Below are 15154 nucleotides of genomic sequence, written 5' to 3' on the forward strand. Positions count from 1 at the left end.
ACGGAACCTTTCAGGGCTCTCCTAAGTGTTATTTGTACAAATTTGTTGTTGAATTTGTACCAAGTCTGCAAAAATATTTAACAAAACGGACTTATTAAAAAAAATGCCTTACTAGATGTAAACTAAGATAATCATCACATTCCTTGTTTGTTGAAACTGGGGGTTACTATGGTATAGAGATGTCAAATAGATAGTGTGCTTTGTGCACAATGAAAAGTGTCGAAGATGAATTTCATTTTGTATCGAGTTGTGACGCCAGTATGTCAAGCCTTATTATTTTAGAAGCCCTTCCTCTTTCAAAATATAGTACATGCATATATTTCAAAATCACTGGAAATTTCAAGGTGATGCGTATTTATTTAGGTTCCTTTTCCATGTATTTACAGTCTTAACTTAATTACTTTAATTATGATTGTGTATTTGCATTTGTAACGTATATCATCTTCTGTTCAGTTGTTAGAATACTGGGATATGTACTGTTGTTTGTTGTAACATTGTACTGGTGAGCATTATTGCCTTACTTAACTTATACAGATATTGATTTGAATTGATCTTTACAATGAATTTAAAAAATCAAAATCTGCCGCCAAAATGTATCCGTAAAACTTAAATTTTCGTTTATTACGAGAAAATGACTACAGGTATTAAGGCTAAAAACCACTAATTCCACTTTCCATAGGCTTCTATGCTAATTTCACAATATTCAATGGCTTCTCTGGACTTTACCTTAACTTTAACCTGCAGAGGACTATATATCAGCATGATTCTACATATGTCAGCTCACAATCCTCAGAATGGCATGCGGGGTTAGCAGACTTGCAGTGCAGTACTGGTCACCGGAAGTGAAGGGTCTATAAATAGCATGGGAAATCCCAGTGTTTTCACAAGATAGGGGTATACTTAAAAATCATTATGGAGATTAGGCGTCACATCACAAGAAGCAAAATCACCTATAAAATGTACAGAAATGTTTTTCCTTTCAGAAACCGTTTAAATTTTTTAAATAAGGTGAGAACTTTTTTCACAGCACTATGAGGAACAGGGGTAATTTCTGCATAGGACTATTTTTGCGTACGTTGCAAATGCTCATTGGTTGAATTGGTGGTCTGTAACCTAAAGAGTCACTTTTTGTCTTAGAAAAAATAAATAACTATACAGGTATCTTCCTACACACATACTGAATGCATTTGCAAAGTTTCAGTGAAATGTGACAAGCACTTTTTTAAATATTTGATTTTTAAATATAGGGTAACCAAGTTGTGCGAGCAAAAAAGTGACAATATTCTACAATACTTAAATGCATTAAATATTTGCAAAGAACTTTTTCTGACTTTTCAAATAAAAAGTATCAATCACAACTTGTTTTTTAACAATATTAATGAAGAAATAGTTTTAAAAGTAATCATTTTCTGAGAAATTGGTCTATTTTTAAAAATTTATTTCTGACATGCCTCCCCCTTTTTCTTGATCACATGTCAAAAATCCTAAATCTTTAAATTTTCACAAAAGGTGATATATTTGGCTTTAAATTTGTAAATACAGTGTTTTCACATTAAAACATGACCAGTAAAGGGCACCTAAAGCAAAAAAAGTACTCAATAATGGATTTTCCATGTTGCCATAGGGGAATGCTGATATGGCCTTAACCGCAGTAATGAAAGTGAGTTTTTCCTCATTTCTAACCTAATTTTTGCTCAAATCTACACAAAACTTGATTTCAAGTGCTTATTACCACCATATTTAGGTAAATATAGCCCTCAAAGTTTAATATTTGATATTTTTACTAAATTTTCTACACTTTTTACAAGATAGGACATAAAAATCAGCCAAAAAGACCAATTTTCCATAATTTGGACCTATAACTTAAAAAAAATGCATATTTTGAAGGATTTTTGTAGTGTATTCCTCTCATGGCAAAGTTAACAAGATCTTCAAGTAGTTTAAAGCTATTTCAAGAAACTTTTCATTTTGCCATGGCTTCATCTTAAAGAGTCACTTTTTGTCTTAGAAAAAATAAATAACTATACAGGTATCTTCCTACACACATACTGAATGCATTTGCAAAGTTTCAGTGAAATGTGACAAGCACTTTTTTAAATATTTGATTTTTAAATATAGGGTAACCAAGTTGTGCGAGCAAAAAAGTGACAATATTCTACCATACTTAAATGCATTAAATATTTGCAAAGAACTTTTTCTGACTTTTCAAATAAAAAGTATCAATCACAACTTGTTTTTTAACAATATTAATGAAGAAATAGTTTTAAAAGTAATCATTTTCTGAGAAATTGGTCTATTTTTAAAAATTTATTTCTGACATGCCTCCCCCTTTTTCTTGATCACATGTCAAAAATCCTAAATCTTTAAATTTTCCCAAAAGGTGATATATTTGGCTTTAAATTTGTAAATACAGTGTTTTCACATTAAAACATGACCAGTAAAGGGCACCTGAAGCAAAAAAGTACTCAATAATGGATTTTCCATGTTGCCATAGGGGAATGCTGATATGGCCTTAACCGCAGTAATGAAAGTGAGTTTTTCCTCATTTCTAACCTAATTTTTGCTCAAATCTACACAAAACTTGATTTCAAGTGCTTATTACCACCATATTTAGGTAAATATAGCCCTCAAAGTTTAATATTTGATATTTTTACTAAATTTTCTACACTTTTTACAAGATAGGACATAAAAATCAGCCAAAAAGACCAATTTTCCATAATTTGGACCTATAACTTAAAAAAATGCATATTTTGAAGGATTTTTGTAGTGTATTCCTCTCATGGCAAAGTTAACAAAATCTTCAAGTAGTTTAAAGCTATTTCAAGAAACTTTTCATTTTGCCATGGCTTCATCTTAAAGAGTCACTTTTTGTCTTAGAAAAAATAAATAACTATACAGGTATCTTCCTACACACATACTGAATGCATTTGCAAAGTTTCAGTGAAATGTGACAAGCACTTTTTTAAATATTTGATTTTTAAATATAGGGTAACCAAGTTGTGCGAGCAAAAAAGTGACAATATTCTACAATACTTAAATGCATTAAATATTTGCAAAGAACTTTTTCTGACTTTTCAAATAAAAAGTATCAATCACAACTTGTTTTTTAACAATATTAATGAAGAAATAGTTTTAAAAGTAATCATTTTCTGAGAAATTGGTCTATTTTTAAAAATTTATTTCTGACATGCCTCCCCCTTTTTCTTGATCACATGTCAAAAATCCTAAATCTTTAAATTTTCCCAAAAGGTGATATATTTGGCTTTAAATTTGTAAATACAGTGTTTTCACATTAAAACATGACCAGTAAAGGGCACCTGAAGCAAAAAAGTACTCAATAATGGATTTTCCATGTTGCCATAGGGGAATGCTGATATGGCCTTAACCGCAGTAATGAAAGTGAGTTTTTCCTCATTTCTAACCTAATTTTTGCTCAAATCTACACAAAACTTGATTTCAAGTGCTTATTACCACCATATTTAGGTAAATATAGCCCTCAAAGTTTAATATTTGATATTTTTACTAAATTTTCTACACTTTTTACAAGATAGGACATAAAAATCAGCCAAAAAGACCAATTTTCCATAATTTGGACCTATAACTTAAAAAAATGCATATTTTGAAGGATTTTTGTAGTGTATTCCTCTCATGGCAAAGTTAACAAGATCTTCAAGTAGTTTAAAGCTATTTCAAGAAACTTTTCATTTTGCCATGGCTTCTTCTTAAGGCTAAAAACCACTAATTCCACTTTCCATAGGCTTCTATGCTAATTTCACAATATTCAATGGCTTCTCTGGACTTTACCTTAACTTTAACCTGCAGAGGACTATATATCAGCATGATTCTACATATGTCAGCTCACAATCCTCAGAATGGCATGCGGGGTTTGCAGACTTGCAGTGCAGTACTGGTCACCGGAAGTGAAGGGTCTATAAATAGCATGGGAAATCCCAGTGTTTTCACAAGATAGGGGTATACTTAAAAATCATTATGGAGATTAGGCTTCACATCACAAGAAGCAAAATGCACCTATAAAATGTACAGAAATGTTTTTCCTTTCAGAAACCGTTTAAATTTTTTAAATAAGGTGAGAACTTTTTTCACAGCACTATGAGGAACAGGGGTAATTTCTGCATAGGACTATTTTTGCGTACGTTGCAAATGCTCATTGGTTGAATTGGTGGTCTGTAACCTAAAGAGTCACTTTTTGTCTTAGAAAAAATAAATAACTATACAGGTATCTTCCTACACACATACTGAATGCATTTGCAAAGTTTCAGTGAAATGTGACAAGCACTTTTTTAAATATTTGATTTTTAAATATAGGGTAACCAAGTTGTGCGAGCAAAAAAGTGACAATATTCTACAATACTTAAATGCATTAAATATTTGCAAAGAACTTTTTCTGACTTTTCAAATAAAAAGTATCAATCACAACTTGTTTTTTAACAATATTAATGAAGAAATAGTTTTAAAAGTAATCATTTTCTGAGAAATTGGTCTATTTTTAAAAATTTATTTCTGACATGCCTCCCCCTTTTTCTTGATCACATGTCAAAAATCCTAAATCTTTAAATTTTCCCAAAAGGTGATATATTTGGCTTTAAATTTGTAAATACAATGTTTTCACATTAAAACATGACCAGTAAATATTCATGTTTGTCTCTCACCCTTTGTTTTACGGTAATATTCTACACATAGCACGGAAAGCTCGACGCTCGCCAAATAAGTAAACTAAACTGTTGAATAGGCTTATTCGTAAGGGATATGTTATGATATTCTTGTCAGATCTTTAAGAATGACATTTTTTTTGGTATTTCATTGATTCGCTCGTGGAGTCTTTAAATAGAAATTGAACCACTATAGGAGAGTTCGCCAATCTCATTAGTGATGTCATATTCACTAATTTTCATATCATTAAGTGTCAAATTGGTTAGCACGTAAACAACGAAATAAACAATTAGCAAATTCATGATTAGAATCCCAATTTTCAAAACTTTATAACTTTGTTATTTTATATCCAATTTTGGTTCTGTAAAATGTTTCATTTAGATAAAATAATTCATATTTTGTGTGTAAATTTTTTTCTCTTTTACTTAAAAAATAAATTTGAAAAGATATTTATATGTAAACCTCTATTATCATTAAAAGTTATTTTAAAATTTTTATGCTCACATAGTCCAATTACTGAATATTTATTTTAACATTCAGTGGATAAAAAGAGTATTATTGGCAGTGTAGAGAACCAAAAGAATTTTTCAATTATCTTAAAAAATGAAAACGTTATGATGATATAAAGTTGATGCCCCATGCCAATCAAGGGATTTTTTGCCAACCAAATCCAAATCACAGGTAAGTGATGACATCACGAAGAACTCTCCTATATTTTAAAACAGTTTTAGGCATGACATGGGTTGTGTCCTTATTGTATGACGTGTGAAGCACCGTGGCTCAACCGCGCATGGGAAGAATTGAAATTGATTTTACATATGATAGGGACGTCCAGACTTGGGATCGGCAAGTTATCCGGGCGGAGTTAATGTTCATTTAAAAGATTTTTCAATACTAGATCCAATACAAGGTAAATCTATCTAATTGTAGATTACATCTTTTTGGCATTTTTTGGATATATATATTCTTAACTTCTATTTTATTTTCATATTTTCATGAAATATATGATATCACTACCTTTTACAGGCAGACTGACACAGTTAGTGCCAGTCTTTTAAGCGCAATTCAACCACGGGGAAATATGTTGGGACAATTAAACTAGTTTTTTATCCAATTGGCGCAAAAGTTGAATCGAAAAACGCGCAATGTACTTTTTCATTGAACTCCAACGTGTAGACACCAATATGAACTGCACAAAATAGTATGTTCAGTGTACACCAGGTATAGATTGTACATATAGATTCCACCGTATAGTGTTTCGAAAAGTAGAATGGGTGAATCTTATTACACGTATGTACAATACAGTTTAATGCATATCATATAAATTGTAGCTATAACCAGAGGTATGACAAACTTTAGCGCTTCAGTTTCTCTACATGTATGTAGGCGATTTTGAAATTATACAATTAAGGATTTTTACTGTAATGTTGGAATATACTAGTATACCTTTATCATCATCTCATCTGTAAAAGCTTCTTGTATATAACAGAAACGCACTTTTGTACACTATATACACACGGATGATCAGAACTGTAAGGGAACGAACATCTACTGCAATATTGGACAGATTCTACCGTATAGTGTTTCGAAAAGTAGAATGGGTGAATCTTATTACACGTATGTACAATACAGTTTAATGCATATCATATAATTGTAGCTATAACCAGAGATATGACAAACTTTAGAGCTTCAGTTTCCCTACATGTATGTAGGCGATTTTGAAATTATACAATTAAGGATTTTTACTGTAATGTTGGAATATACTAGTATACCTTTGTCATCTTCTCATCAGTAAAAACTTCTTGTATATAACAGGAACGCACTTTTGTACACTATATACACACGGATGATCAGAACTGTAAGGGAACGAACATCTTCTACTGCAATATTGGACAGGTAAATCCTGTCACCCGTTGAGTCACCTGATCTGTCTGAGCCATAAAACAATTATTTTTTTTTTGAATTACCTCAGGGCGATTCTATTCGTCACCTGGCACGGTGTAGTGTCGTACGTAAACTTAAACGAGATTTTGAAAGTGGGTTCTAAAAGGGGTGGGGGTCTAGAAACAAGGGGCGTGTCATAGTATAATATTTCCTCATTTTCACCAAAATTTTGCATGAAATTATCCACATTAATCCACTTATATCATTTTTAATACTTCTTTTTTGAATATAACAACCAAAGATTTTGATAGGCTATTATAAAAGTCCTTGTATATAATTATATTCACTAAAAGGATCTGCTTACTAGTGAATGAGTTTTTTTTTTTTTAATTTATATAAGGTTTTTATAATTTTACTAGCGAATTAAAACTGTATATGTAACAGGGAGTTATAATTAATTACAGGTCTATGCGTGTAACTGTCACCAATGATTTTACAGTCCATGCTATAATTTAAATTACAAAACCAAATTACTGCAGCCCGTGAAAAAGGTTCGCATGCATGGAAGTTATTTTTTGATATGGCACCATCCTATGGAAACGGAAATGCCAGCATCTTAGTATTCTGGGTATTAAAATGTACACGTACTATGTTTAATCAAGACAAAGTCCCGAGAAAGTGCAATTTCATTCGTTAGCCCAAGTATTTATTATATATATATATATATAGCATTTACCTAAATTTAACTCCTTTGCTAGCTATGAAATAACTTTTTGTCAAAATTTTACCACGTTAATGGAATGCTCATCTTGTGCGCTCCTGCATCGATAAAACAACAAGTGTTATACGAAAGGATAATTACAGAGGAAACCTCGGATATGTATTGTCAGTCGTGGCAAAACGGGGTGCCGAAATCACGCATGACACAAGACGCTTTTGTATACGGTTCATTCCCCGCTATGACCTCGTCCCAGCAGCAAGATAAGGTCTCAGTATCGCATAGATTTCTCCACTGGCTCCAATGCTAACGGTGCATGTTTCAAAAAAAATTTTAAAATTGAAAAGTTGATTCAAATAAACTTTCATACATATATCATGTTTCAGGAAATGTTCAAATTTGATTTTAACTTAAAAAACCTAGACCAGTCCACGAAGATTGGAAAATCATCAAACCTTGAAGTCAAAAGCACATGTTTTCTACTTTCACTTTGGTATTGTTGTTGTGCTGCAGTACTCCCTATCAACTGGATACCCTTCCTCTTTCCTGTCTTTGAATCTGTAAATAAAAATCACACATTTTTGTCTACTTGGATACATCTTTAAATATGGCCAAAATTCAAGTTCAAAATTAAATGCAGCTGTTTAAAAAAAAATAAGAAAAAAAAGGAACTCTATTTTATTAGCCTCCATGTTTTGACGTACACCCGCTCAAGAATATCAATACGATACTGGTACCTATTACTAAAGGCAAAGTTTGCGAAAAAGTTTAAAAAAAAAATAACAGTAAATGTGATATGTTTTGAAATACCTTGTAATTTTTTTTTTAAATTTCCATGGGAAATATGGTTGTAGCGGACAAATTTATACATGTACCCTATTCTGCGAAATAAGAAATTTCAATGGAAATAGTGAAATTTTTAGTTTTTTTAATTTTTAAATTTCAAACACAATTTTTAAGATGTTTGGGATAATTTGTCATAAAGTTGTAATAGATGTTCTAAATATTTGAAATTTATGAAAAATGTTGACTTTTTCAGTATTATGTAATTTATGTGATTTTTTATTATTGTCATGTATGAATATTTGACTTTTTTCAAAATAAAAGTTGTACTGTTATCTTTTTGGTTTCTTTGAGCCAAATATATTACTGAACATTTAAGAACAATTAATGCTGAATAACTGTGATGGTTAATGATTTTATGAAACTTCAAACCTAGGCTAGAATAGCCACTTAAACTGCTTAGATGTTGGAGCTCAGGGTCACTCATCAGCCTAATAATCATACCAGTAAAAATGACACTGTTGGCACATTAATGCAAATTTTGAAATAATGCAACCTCTTGGCACTTAGCAAGTATGATACAAATATTTCTAGAAAAGTATATATACACAGAATTCCAAACATCCACATTCAAAGTGCAAAAATGCCAAAAGTACACAAGTCAAAATGTGGCTATTTCAAGCATGGACATGAAAAAAGAAGACAAGTGCCTACCATAAAATGGGAAACTGAGCCTCAAAAGACCAGATGCAAACACTAGAGCAGAGGAAACATTAAACCCACAAGCATTACCTATTTTAGAAGAGAATGTGAAAAAAATGGAAAACCCACCAAAAATCACAGTATTTAGAGAAAAACCTGGGGAGATGATATTTGAAAAGTACATGCAACCTAAAATACAAGGCAATATGGACACTTACAGATTTCTACATGCAGATAAGACTTGTAAGCTGTTCACTGAAGCATTTCATGAACATGTAAACCAATGTCCAGACTGTCCAGGCAATTTCCAGTTTGACTACTCAAAAAAGCGACAGCATACCATGAGCTGGAGAGAAAGTGTGGTATGTACATTGTGTGGATACAAAACTAAAATGGTTCCTCTTTATGAAGAAGTAGACTCAGGGAAGAGAGGCAGGTGCACCAAATATCAGACTGCAGATTGCACTAGCAGATAGTAGCATTTCAAATAGTGCATGGTGCCAGACTATGAGCACTATCAGTCATCCCGCACCATTTAGTACAAACATGCAGAGACAAGCAAACACCACTGGAGAAGAACTTGTGAGAATGAACAAAAAAGATATGAAGGAACAAAGAACTGTAAGAAGAACACTTCTAAGACATGGGTTCCCAGAAAACAAACCTATACCAGCTGAAACTGACACAATACAACAAATCCTTGTTCGGTCACCGTAAAACAACACCGTTTCAGCCTGCTACCCAGGCTACAAGCTCACTAGCAGAAAATGTGACAGTAAAGAAGAAACTTATTGGACTTCATGATGCGAACAAGCTTTGTAAGACAGCAAGCTATTTTAGATCACTTGGAGGAGATCCAGTGTGTCCAGGCCACACTGGTCACTGTTCAACAAACATGAAATTGGCAATGAAGAGAGGTATGGTGAAATACTGGCTGATATGCTAAATGAAGATGAAGAACCACTTATAATTGGACAATTAACAACAGATGGGGACAGTCATGCATTCAGAGGATTTAGCCGGAAACAAGAAGAAAATTTAAATTTCATACCTGAGAACCTTCGCGACACCAGACACTTAGCCAAATCACAAGTGTGAGCCTGTGACAATGCCAAATTCAGTGAAATGATGCTACAGTTTGTAACTAAGGCAGACCGTACTATGCTCCAAAGACGATTTGCTATTGACTTAAGCAACAGATGCACAATAGAGTTCAACTTTGCTCTGAAGGAGTGGGCAGGAGACACGAACAAGCTTGTGAAAAGACTTAGCTATGCAGCAGACAGTATCATTGCATGTTATACAGGACATGGTAGAGAAAAGTGCAAATCATACTCCTATGTATGTAAAGGTACTGAGCAAGATCACTGGGGCAAAGATTTTATGCCAAATGAGGAAGCAAAATGCTTGTACATGACAGAGGATGATTAGATACTTGTGCGTAATATAATAAACATTCGATTTGGTCGGACAAACTTGGTTAAGACTCGTTTTGGAACAACGACACAAAAGTGTGAGGCCGTAAACCGAGGCTATCGCAAGTCAGATCCAAAAGAATCTACTCGCCCGAGGAACTATTCTGCTCGTTCTCATTCAAGTGCACACAGGATTAATCATGGACCAGGGGAATCTGCACCTCTGAAGTGTGAGGCTCTTGGTGTACCACTTCCACCAAACTCGCGTCCGGTCACCAAGCTGAAAAGACAGAATGAGAAATATGAATATGATAGACAGAGACAAAAGACACCAAAGGTGAAAAAAGCTAGAATTGATTCTGCAATCAGAAATTTTAAGACTTATGTCTCAATACCAGATGAGCCTGAAACATATAAAAAAGGACTAGCTGACTCAGAATCTTGTGAAGTGATGCAAATGAAAATACGAAAGAAAACGTGCGATGAACATGGATATTCAAAAGGAAAATAAGACTTTGTTAGGACTTAAAACTTACATTCTGCAACTAAAAAACACAATCTGGGTAAGTTGAATGATGCTGGCATGCTGGGGGGGTCCACATTTTTACAAATTTGTCTACTATTATTAATTTCTGGCAGTTCAAGGGACAAATGTTCAGCGTTAATACATAAACTGTTATGGCAAATGTGCGAAACATGCAAGTATGGGGGTATATCTGAAAGATCATGCACAAGCATATACATAAATCTGTGAGCTAAATGATATTTAATCCTGCCACCAGGCCATTTAACTTTCAAACGACCATATTTTGGGCCTCTAGTAAAGCATCTTTCTCTTTGATTAACAGCAAATCTAATAGACCAAAATTTACAATTTTTGGAATTTTGCTGATTTAGATCAATTTTAGAATTAAGCTTGGCTAATTGCAGAATTTTCCATTGGGGATCCATTTTGGAAATGCCATGTGACTAGTACCTACCCAGGTTATGTAAATTAGTTGCAGCATCTGACATAATTTGCATATTTTTTTTTCTAACTTTAAATCGAAAGTAGTGGTACTAGGTCTCAGTATCGTATAGATTTCTCCACTGGCTCCAATGTTAACGGTGCATGTTTCAAAAAAATTTTTAAAATTGAAAAGTTGATTCAAATAAACTTTCATACATATATCATGTTTCAGGAAATGTTCAAATTTGATTTTAACTTAAAAAACCTAGACCAGTCCACGAAGATTGGAAAATCATCAAACCTTGAAGTCAAAAGCACATGTTTTCTACTTTCACTTTGGTATTGTTGTTGTGCTGCAGTACTCCCTATCAACTGGATACCCTTCCTCTTTCCTGTCTTTGAATCTGTAAATAAAAATCACACATTTTTTCTACTTGGATACATCTTTAAATATGGCCAAAATTCAAGTTCAAAATTAAATGCAGTTGTTTAAAAAAAATAAGAAATAAAAGGAACTCTATTTCATTAGCCTCCATGTTTTGACGTACATCCGCTCAAGAATATCAATACGATACTGGTACCATAAGTGTTGATGCTGCAATCGTTCAGAAACTAACGAATCCAATACAGCAATGAATGCATACGTCAAGTTCCGACTACAGTAAGTTAGGAGTTGTACTGCTCCAGAAAATCTGCATGATTTGCTCTGACTACTCTGCTCCTGAAACAGTCTCCTCCTTCCACAGTCACAGGTCGGGAACTACAGCTGAATTCTCGTGCGGTGTTAACCCATTATAAAATTAGATTTTTTTAGTATTTTATTTGAAGGGGGAATATTTATTGTATCTGAAGAATCCTTTTTTGAATTAGGTTCACTGTAATTGTAATATTTAATGATTAAAGTTACCGTGGTCAAGGGAATTTATATTACAGGGATTGGTCACTCTTTACCAAGTTTATAATATGGAGTAGGCATTGCCTGATTCAGCGAGCACCGCGAGCTTTACTGTATATGTACCGTCTGTGCAAGTCTTATAAAAATAATAATGGACATTACAAAGCGGGGGGGGGAGGGGCGACCCGGATGAAAATTTTTGCTTCGCAAGTGCAATATTTTTATTTATATTTAACCAGCAAGCAAAATCAATATTTCTATTTGAAAATATGTCTTGTTAATTAATGGGGAGTTTTTTTTCAGCTTACTTATTTAGTGATAAAAAGAACACCCAGCCCTTTTTACAAATTTCTGGATCTGCCCAGCATATAGCTACTTATCTGTCAAAGAAGAATTAAAGTATTTGTAATCAATTCAACCTCGTTTGAACATTAATTACAAGAACAAGTCACGAGTTTTCAGTCAGTAGAATAGACTTACAATTTGTTTACTTATAGTACAAAACAGGCACTACCTGACAATCCTGCAAAAAGTTTTAACTGGATTTGTTGCTTAGTATGTGTTCCTAATACATGTTAGTTCTTAAAAGTTCTTAAATAGAACTTAAAATAAGATATGCTGTGTGCAAAGATTGAAATATGTTAATTGGCATTTGTTTTTTGTTTTTTGTTTTGGTTTTTTTTTTGGAGGGGGAGGGTTCAATACCAACAGAAATTTGTCAACAGAAGCATATTTAACTCATTCTTTACACATGTGGCTGGCATTTTAATATTTGTACAACTAAATTTGTCTAGCTGTGTTTTTATTTTTTCAGAACTTTAAGTGAAGACTTGTATTTAAAAGAGAGACACTTACACATTTCTTAGAGAAGAATATTGACCAATTAAAAAGGGCGATTATCATTTAACACATTTACTGTAGCAGTAAGTACTTATACATGCAATACTCAGTGATTATTAAATAATTAAACAATTTTTTTTCATCCACCGGTATGCATTTTTTAACATAATCTTGATGACATTGTCAATAGGCTGACACAGTTTTGCTTTGAATACACATGAAGCTTTCATGACGCACATTTTAATAGAAAGCACACTTAAAATCGCAAAATAGTAGTGGAGATGTTTGATTTTGTTTTTCGTTTCACAGACTATCAGAAACTTTCACGCATACTGTTTGAATGATTAAAAAGTCATCTATTTTTTTATATTATCAAAATTGGAAAGTTAGGCTTTATGTAAAGATATAATATATGCACTAGACTCATAAAGGGAAATAATTAAACTGATTGGTTTTTAATGTGAAAACCTTGTTAGCACAGCTCCTCCAAAACCACTCAAGGTATTTAAAAAAAAAATTATGTGAAGAAATGCATCAGTAGAGATTCAATGCAGTACTTTTAGCTTTGTGTATTGTAGGGACAACCTGATAATACCAGATGACTATTAATACATTGACCAACCTGATGGATTGGGTTTTGGATCCTGTAGTGAGAGCAACATGTGATAACGTGTAATTACAGGTATTCCTATATATGCATGGTAAAGCATTACTTGTACATGATTTTGATGTTTTTTTAGGTAATCAGTTTACTTCAAATTGTTATTAATGTTGTGCACTCTGTTAGTTAATTGAGCAAAAGAAGCATATTACTTGTAGTTAGTTTTTCAACTTAGCACATTGAGTTCTGTCTTTATACATGAATGAGTTCCATATAAATCAGAATACATTAACAAGTTATAAATATTTGTAAGAAACCTTTAAGAGTTGAAGACATACAGATTATGCTTTGCATGGCTTTGAAAAGTGAGGGGGTGGTTGTTGCCTGCTGAAACTGACCAATCACCCTCAGTAATTAGTCAGCCAGAAACACAAATCATGTTTAAACTAGGTTGTTACTTTATTATCTTTCAAGGTAGGTTTTTGATAATTGGCGTGTTATTAAGCATTTTTAGATGTATAGCCTTCTACATGCTGTAGGGTTAATTACCATTGACCTTGACATCACATTTTTGTGCTTTGTTTGCATTTTTTTTTTAATTAAAAATCTACCCAATACTATGACATTTTTAGTTCTTAACTATGTTTTAGGTATCATTATTGGTTGGGATTATATGGTCAGAATAGCTACTGGTATACAGCAAGAAATTCCTGCAAAAGTTTAGGAGGATTTTCACATTATATTTAAGAGCAACACTATCATGATCAGATCATTACTACAAAGTGTGCAGTACATAACATGAGCTTTTACTATTATTACCATCAAATGAGAAATTGAGAATCTTCTTTTGGTGATACTGGAGTATAGTTGTAAAGAAATCATCATTGCTACCTAAATATGATATATGTACATACATGTACTTGTGACTGCTAATATTATTCCCACTGTAGCTAAAGTGTTGACATTCAAGAAATAGTTTAGATGTATCAGTCTCATTCACAGAAGGGTAAATTTAGAGGAAACTGTAGGGGTTTAGACATAAGCAACAAACATGTAAATTTTGAAATAGGAATGTAGTTACACCTTTATTCATCAGAAGAAATCAATTCATTTTATTCAAAACCCCACCATTGCAAGAAAGGTTTTAATTTTTTTTAAATAATCATTAATAAATGTCTGCGGATTCAGGAAAAACTTAGAACATACATTATTGTACCTTACTATGATTTGATGTGCTGTAATGTGTAACAAGGATTCATTTTCTGTTAAAGTAATTTTATATCTGTTTACATTCATGACAATATTAGGTGTTTTTATTATGTCTATGTTAGCCAGATTGGAATAGTTTATATGAACTGTGGTTCTTGCCCATGATATAAGGTTCAAAATGATAAGTTAGACTTTGATTCAGACATTTAATTCCTGTCAAATTGCATGGGCATTCTATTTCATATCCTTAGAAATTTTGAGAGAAGGTTTAGGCGTTAATTTGCTCATTTTTGCCAAAAGTTTGCACAAAATCAACCCAATTTTTACACAAAAGGGGGTGTATTAAATAAAGTTGATTTTGCATTTTAACACTTTTTGTTTAAGAATGGACATAAAATGCCAAAAAATACAGATACTTTTGTGTTGAATGTGGATATGGTTATGAAATGTTATGAAAGACTAACCTTTTTGTAGTTTATCAACAATA

At 32.6% G+C, this 15154-nt stretch overlaps 1 long non-coding RNA gene across 1 annotated transcript; it reads left to right on the forward strand.

Moving 5' to 3' along the window:
• Positions 1 to 11634: 11634 nt before the first annotated feature.
• LOC148605772 (uncharacterized) lies at positions 11635 to 15154 on the forward strand. Its single transcript, XR_015916183.1, has 4 exons — positions 11635 to 11783; positions 12832 to 12940; positions 13436 to 13539; positions 14109 to 15154. It is a non-coding gene; the product is annotated as an uncharacterized LOC148605772 (long non-coding RNA).

This window comes from Perna viridis, chromosome 10, assembly GCF_037379345.1.
Source record: "Perna viridis isolate PV_CMFRI_1.1 ecotype Kerala chromosome 10, ASM3737934v1, whole genome shotgun sequence".
Taxonomy (NCBI): domain Eukaryota; kingdom Metazoa; phylum Mollusca; class Bivalvia; order Mytilida; family Mytilidae; genus Perna; species Perna viridis.